The sequence below is a fragment of the Sturnus vulgaris genome, chromosome 9 (genome assembly GCF_052056855.1).
Source record: "Sturnus vulgaris isolate bStuVul1 chromosome 9, bStuVul1.hap1, whole genome shotgun sequence".
NCBI classification, from domain to species: domain Eukaryota; kingdom Metazoa; phylum Chordata; class Aves; order Passeriformes; family Sturnidae; genus Sturnus; species Sturnus vulgaris.
Window position 1 is genome coordinate 2,446,559 of NC_142251.1, and position 7,945 is coordinate 2,454,503.

A 7,945-nucleotide genomic window follows, 5' to 3' on the forward strand; every position below is an offset into this window, starting at 1 on the left:
GGGCGCGCGCGGGCGCTGGTAACGGCCCGGCCAAAGGGCTCGGGTTGGGGCTGTACCATTTGCGTGGGGAGAACCCTCTACTCCCCCCCCTCGCCGGCGGAATGTGGATTGGTCCCACTAGTGGCCACGCCCTCTGTGTGGCTCCGCCAATCAGAGGCGGAGGCTCCGTCCCTCCCCCCTCCCGCATCGGCCGCCATGAGGGCTCGGCCTGCAGTGCGCTGCAGCGGCCGCGTCAGAGCCTTCCCGCGCTTTTTCCATAAAAACCCAACATTCCTGCGGGAATTCTCATCGCATCTCGGCTTAAAGGCTCTACCGGCACACCTCTGCAGAGGGCAGTGAATAATTGCTATCACTGAGGCTGTTAAGCCTGCAGAGCTGCTGGTGTAGGGATTGCCACGCTCCAAAAGAGATGGAATGCGGGAAAATACTGTAGATTACTGCATTCTGCTCTTTAAACTGGCCCTTCCAGGACATCCAGTCTGTTCGTAAAGGATGCACATTACTTACACATAGAGGTTTTGTAACAGGAAAGCTTCTAAGTTAATTCACATGAGATATTTTATAGGATTAATTGCATAAGTGACTTTGAGCAATACCCAGATCTGGGCTTTGGGGTGAATTATCCCAAATTTGAGCACTCAAAAGCTGCAGTTTCCCAGCACAAGCTGCTGCTGCCTCCCCTGAGTGTGGCACTCTGCTGCCTGTTAAGCACTAAAGGAAACTGACCTCCACAAAATCACTTTTTTTTTTTCAGTTTGGCAATATTTTTGGGTTTTTTACTACTGCATAAATTCATTATTACAGCAGGTCACTATCACTAAATACTCAAATGAATTACAGAAGGAATTGTGTATATTCCAACAGTCACGGATCTGCTCCTGCACAGATTTTGATTTCTCTTGCAGGTAAAATATCCATGTATGCCTGCACATCCAGGGTTCAGATTCCCAGGGTGAATATATTGATTTATTTCCTTGGCCTGTAGGATACCCAGAGCTCCAAAGCTGTTGGGATACTGCATTCCCATGGACATGGATGGATTTCCCCCAGAGCTCTGCCATGTGAGTTTAAGCTCAGCTCAACAAACACTGCCTGAGATCCCTGCAGTTAACAGACACTCAGGACTACAGAGATTGTTTTGTGTGGGACAAGAGTCTTATCCAGGTGGGTGGTGCCCAGAGGTGGTTCAAGTGCTTGGCTGATTAATAAAGTGTTAATTAAGTCTGTGTGATGCTGCTGGTTTGAGGCATTGGCTGAGGAGTCGCTTCCCTGGCAGCTGGAAGGTGCTGGGCAGTCAAACCCGGGGTTGTGATGAGAAAATCTCGGACTGTTTGGGCCTTGAGATTGGATTCCAGGCTGGAATAAACCCCGAGGGCAGGGCTCCAGGCTGGAATAAACCCCGAGGGCAGGGCTCCAGGCTGGAATAAACTCGAGGGCAGAGCTCCGGGTGCTCCAGGCTGGCTCTGTGATACAGAAGTGCTGTGACCCAGGCTGTTCATCTCCACCAAGGTCTGCCCTGCCCAGAGTGGGCTGTGCAATCTGCTTCAGCAAGCATGAGAGAAGACTATTTAGATCCAATTTTTACACTCTGGGAGTCTAAACCCATGTTAGGTAATTCCTCCTTTCACATGTCAGCTAAACTCCCGGTGTGCTCGTGCCTAGGAACACCATCAATGACATAGGAAAGCTGAGATTTGGGGGTAAAGTCAGGCTTGGGGACATTTCCATGCTTGTGGTTTGACTTTTCAGGAGCAGTAACTGAGTAAAGAAGGGAAAGGAGATGTTTGCAGAGCAGATTTGAGGGACTGGAAGTGCACACAGCATTTCCCATGGTGGTTATGGGGCTTTGGTCTGTGTGTTACTTTTTTTTTTTTTTTTTTGCTAATGAAGCAGCTAGCTCAGTTTCCATAGGTAAAATCATTATTTTAATCAGCAAATGCATCTGCCACACAAGCAGTACCTAGGTAAACCCAACACCTCTCAGAATACTCACTCAGCACTCATTTGGAACAACCTTACCTGTTCTTCTCCCACAGTGTGGGGACAATTCCCAAATGCTCCCCTTAGAGAGGTCTGTGCTGAGCTGTTGAGCAGCCCAGCAGAGCTCAGTGTCAGATCTGCTTCCTGCATTTTTAAAGTTAAAATTAAAACTTACTGTTTTACTTTTTCTACTGGTAATTTCATCCGATTACATAAAACCCGTACCCTGCTCTAAATAATTTCTCTCCCTTAATATACTCACAAATTGTTCCCTAATCCCCCATCGTCATTATTTTGACCAAACCATGCATATGTCATTTTTTAATTTCCACTCTAAATTAGTTCTCTCTGGCTTTGAGAGACAAAGCCAATATAATTACGAGACATTCTGAGTGATATTTAAGCTTCCCCTCAGCCACCTGGATGGAAAACTGGGGTGAAATCTTAGCTGCAGGTCTGTCAGTTGATTGATTTTCTTTAATTAGGCAACACAGTCACACTTCTGCCTCCTCTTTCTTCTCTCTCACCTTTCTCTGCTGAGTTCATCAGCTGTAATTCCAGTCCAGGTCGTTGTTGTATCCAAAAGTTTGGGGCACAGGAAGGAATCCAGGCAGTGCCACCCCCTGCATGCCCAGGACAGCCTGCTTTGCTGATTCATTACAAAATGCCCCAGAAGCCATGATTTATTTTCAGGAAGCAGAAGTTGCCCTGGTTGGGAAGGAGCTTCACCCACCAGCCTGACACGGAGCTGTGCTGCCTCACAGACACCCACACAGCTCCATCTCAAACCTGCCATCCAGCAGCTCCTTCCCACCGAGGAAAAACCCTCAGCTCCCTGAAATCTCCTCTTCACCAGCCTCTCACCCTCCCAGATTTTTATGCCCCCTCTTAAAATACGGCTCCCTGTCAGTGCTTAATGTGGGGAATTTTTTCCAGCAGGAAAAGGTTCTGTTTAAATGTAAGGAAACGGGGATTATTTTTTTCTGTATCTCTCCAAACCCACAGTAACACCTAATTAAATATTTATGGCAGCTTAGCATGCTCCATAAAGAAACTGTTGTCTAGAAGGCTCTGAAGCTTCACTCCATACAGTAAAGGAGTGTTTGAGGCACAGGCCAAAGAAGGAGCAGGTGCAGGAGGCAGTGATTCCTTAAGTATGGTCCTGGGCCACTCCAATGTTCAAAATCAAATTATGTTTCATACTATGGACTTCACAGCCATGTGCTATAAAAATAGCTGTGCTGGGAGACCAGAAATCTCCACAGGCACAGCCAAAAATAACCACATGAAATGCCTGGAAGGAGCAGATTCCCCAGAGATGGGATTTCTGGAGTCCTGGAAGCAGCCTCCAGTACAGAGCACGACTCCCAGCAGGGGAAAACCTCCCCAACCTTTAGCTGTTGCTGAATCATATAAATCAATTTCCAGAGCCTGCAGCCATATCAGTGATAGGCCTATAAATCTGTCAGGACTCTGGTATTGTTAGAATTACTCTGTGAATTTTGGTGCAAATTGTGTGCAGACAATGTGCTCTTTCAGCAGGCTTGGATCACACGGGGACCTCGGGGTGGGAAGTTCTGCAGCCCACGCTGGGCAAAACCCATTTTATTCCTGAGGAATATGACTGCTGGTCAAATTCCCCACACAGAAAAGGTAAGAAACCATCCAGACAAATAAGAATGCTGACTGGAAAAAGTCAGGACAGGACTGGCTTCAGGCACGAGGAATAGAAATGAATATTTAGGGATTTTATTGTTTGGTGATCCCCACAGTTCATGCAGACTCTGTGCCCTTTCACAGCCAGAAACAGGAACAAATTGTCCGACTTGCTTTCTTCCACAGGAAAGGAAATCTGACTCTTCCCACAGCAAGCAGCCTGGGAACGTCACAAACCCTGAATTATCCCTGTTTGACGAGCTACATCTGCTTTCAAAAGATCTCAAATCATTTAATAACCCTGCCTTTAACTTCGGTGCTGCTGCCTCGAGGTATGTGGGAACAATTTGGCCACTGCAGAACTCTGTGAGAGCAGCACCTCTGCAGGGCTGTGCCTGACTCTGGCAACAAAACAGGATGGGTTTGGGCAATTTGATGTCAGACTGAGGGGGTGAGGCAGCAGCAGAGTCTTCTCTCAGGGGTGAGATCTTAGTTTGGGTCATAGAGCAACTCATTCCCACCTGGGGACTTACAGCAGCTTCAGCTTTTGCCAAGTAAAACCTGGCCCAAAACCTTGACCTCTGTGGCCAGCTGTTTGCTGGAATCTATAAAAATACAGATTTTAGGGGAGGCAGGAAAGAATAAATCAGAAATTGCTACAGTTCTGTAAACTTCACAGAAAGCCTGCAAGGAGCTCCTTTAATTTCAGCTGCAGAAGGCAAATGTCAGCTTGAAGCCTGAGCCACAAACCATGAGCTTGTCTATGCACAAACCATAACAAGTTCCTCCATGTGGGAGAGTTTATAAGTTTGGAGGTCAAGGTATTAAGCCACTGATAGCACAGCCTTGGCTCTTGTTTATCTCCCTTCTAGGAGAAAACACAGTTGGATTGTGATCTGTGAACTTCCTAGAGCTACATGTGCCTGTCTGATATCTCAGAAAATAGAAATAATTGCACCCATATGTAGAGATAAAGCAGATTAATTAGTTCATAACAATATAAACGTGTGGTTCTGAAAACCTGCCAGAGACAAGAGGGTTCTGTGGCCAGGTCTGAAACAGAAAATTCCTCCTCAGATCTCGCTGAAAGCAAAACTGCAGGAAAAAAAGGGATGTTCTGTCTGTGGTGCTGTTGCATCCTTAAATGTGTTTTCCCCAGTTTTTGCTTGTCTGTGCATATTTTCTTGCACCGTTCACAGCCTGCTGCTGTGTTTGATGTAAATACAGACTCAGAGCTTCTCTGGTAGCAGAGGCAGTTTGCTGCTATGGGCTGGAATTCACATCAGAAGGCAGGTGCTACATTGCAAAGCATAACTAAAATAAAAAATCCCCACAAAATCCCTCCCTGTCTGTGTTCTCAGGTCGGGATAACATCACACAGAGCTGTTACTCACTCCTGGAAGCAGAGGAAGGAGGAAGCCCGACCTGCACATGCTTGCACCATCTGCTGGCAACAGCTCCTCGGACAGACATTCCTAGAAGGGGTTCTGTAATTCCTCATCCACACCTAGGGACACGAGGCCATGTTATAAAGGTTTCAGATTCAGGTGAGGACCTGTTTTTCTCCATAGCAGAGCCGTTTCTGCCAGGTTTTAAGGAATTACACAGCAAAGTGACCACAACACAGCCGCCACCAGCTGGGAACTGCAGAGCCTGTACTGGCCTCATCCAGAACTGTGCCAGGTCTTGTCCCCACCACAGAGCCATCCCCTCCTGAATTTCTGAATTCCCTGCTGGAATCTCAGCTGAAGAATGAGATCCTGTCAGACTCCTTGCCTATCCCAGAGACCTGATATATATTAAAATTAAACACAGCCCTTTATTACAGCCACAAACATAATAATGTGAGTGAGTGAATGGCTCAAGTGAAAGCAAAACTTGGTGAAAGCATTTGTGATGTTGAGGTGTGCAGTGAGAGATCAGCTCCTCCTGCCCCACCCTTGGTACAAGAAGAGGCTGTAAGTGGGTCACAGGAGTGGAAAACCAACATCTCCTCCTGCAGGCTGCAGTCTGTGGAGCTCACAGCACCAAGAGCATCACTAGATGCCCTTGCTTGGCTTTTAGAGAGAATTGGCAGTTTTGTAACAGGTAACATCTTTATCCCTGTGAAGCCAACAGGTCACATTTGACCCTTCAGCCTGGAGGATGGAACTGGAGGAATCTCTAGGGCTTCTCTAGGTGCAGCTCCTGGGGGGATTACAGAGAAATTGGCCCCTGAGTCACTAAACCACTGGTGAAGGGCAGGAACTCCCAGTGTGGTGACTCAGTGGGAATCAGACCATGGAGCAGAGGGACAAATGCACATGAGTAAAAATCCAGGAAACCAAAGCTAAGGCAGAGAACAGCTGAGCCTCTCTCTGTTATGTGAATGGGTTCTCTCTCCTAAGAGGAGCAGCATCACAGTAAGCCCAGGGTCATGAACACACACTTGCCCACAAGAGATTTATGGAAAAATGACAACAGCTTTACAAGGACAACTGAACAAAGAAATTCCCTTTGAGTAGATTTGGAGTCTGTCAGTGGATGTGTGAATTCCAGCTGTGGCTGTGCCAGGGCCACCTGAGCTATGAGCAACAGCATTTCTTATTCATTGCAGAATCTCAGAGTGGTTTGGGTTGGAAGGGACCTTAAAGATCATCCCATTCCACCCCCTGCTATGGGCAGGGACACCTTCCACTATCCCAGGCTGCTCCAAGCCCTTTCTGACCTGGCCTTGGACACTTCCAGGGATGTGGCAGCCACAACTTCTCTAGGCAACCTAAATACTTGCAAGGGCATGACAATTTCTTTTTTGGGAACACAACTACAGCAAATTTATTTGCTAAGCAAGCCCACGTGGTTTCATGTGAACATCACAAGGGTGATCCATGTGCCATAAGCAAATGAAGTCTTTTCCTTGTCCCTTTGGGGATCACAGGATGTGCACAGCCCGGGTGGCACAGGGCTGAATGAGCAGCAGGTTGGTTCCTGGAGGCTGTTTCTTCTCCTGCACGCAGAGGCTGTATCTGCATTCCACAATTTTTCCTGCCTACATCCAGCTGGCTGGGATGTGTAGGGAAGCTCTGGGTTTGGGGTGTGAAAGGGGAGGCACAGTTAAGTTTCATGATAATCATGGCTTGATTGATAAAACCCTCCCAAATGGAGCTGCTTTGTTGGGTTGATATTTGTATTCCTGCAGCACCCGGATACTGGCAGAAGCATTTTGCCCCATTCGTGCTGCCAGCCAAAAGTGGAAGGCCACAGGCATGGAGAGTGGATGGGGCAGGGTTTTGGCATTCCCAGACCATACAAGGCAGCTCTGTGAGCACAGCAGAAGTTTGCACAGAATCTACAAAAATGGATGTTGGCACAAACGTGACATCCTATAGAACAATAGTGATTCTGTGCTGCCTTTCCAAAGGGGCTTGATCACATCAGCCCCTGCCCTGGTACTGCAGGCTCTGGACACAACATCAACTCTTGTCCTCCCAGCAAAGGGCAGGAGCCTCTCCCTACTCCTGTCTGGCTACTCTTGGCAGCTGCAGGGCCTCCAGGAGGGTCCAATCCCACCCCAGGAGGGAAACCTTCCCCAAGGAGTCCCTTCCCCATCCAAACCACCATTCACCCTCGGAGGCATTACAGCCAGCCAGCAAAGTCCAGTGCCTCTCTTAAAAAAACACACATAAAAGCTAAATCAGGTGGTGAAGGGCTGTAGGAAACCACATTCTTCTTGTTCTTTTCCCCTCTTACATTGACCTTTGAAAAGGAGCCCTTGGGCGGATCCGGCGCGCAGCGTTCCGGGGCTGACCTCCCGCCGTGGAATTTCACCTAGTAATTTCTGTGGCACACAGAAATCCTTGGAGCAGCTTGCCTGGCTTCAGAAGTAAATCTAAGTGCCTGTGGCTTGACAAATAAACAATCTGAAAGCGCTTAATGACTCACAACCTCGCCTAAGAATAGCTGAACTCTGCAAGATGGAAACTCAGCACAGGGAACGCGGCCTCGGACGCTGCCCGGGCAGGGAGCTGGAGGACACAGTGGGAGATGGGCAGGGAGAGGCTGTGGCTGCATTCCTGATATCCCCTCCCAGCTCCTGGCAAGCTGCATCTCAGAGGATTCTTCGACATTCATGTGTATCAGCCACCTTGGAGCACTCCCCAAATTCACCTAATCCGGTTTTAAACAAATTATCAGGTTTCATTTGTGCAGACAGCAAAGTTCTCCTTGTTTATCCCGGTTTGTTTGAAAGCACCATTTATTCTCTGGGATTAATGATGGGTCACACAAGTGAACCACATCTCTGTATTGCACTTCCAAGCACCTAGAGCTC

At 47.9% G+C, this 7,945-nt stretch overlaps 1 long non-coding RNA gene across 1 annotated transcript; it reads left to right on the forward strand.

Moving 5' to 3' along the window:
- Positions 1 to 212: 212 nt before the first annotated feature.
- Positions 213 to 6,646, forward strand: LOC148222766 (uncharacterized). The gene is made up of 3 exons (XR_015805306.1): positions 213 to 3,633; positions 3,823 to 3,968; positions 4,998 to 6,646. It is a non-coding gene; the product is annotated as an uncharacterized LOC148222766 (long non-coding RNA).
- The last annotated feature ends 1,299 nt before the right edge of the window (positions 6,647 to 7,945 follow it).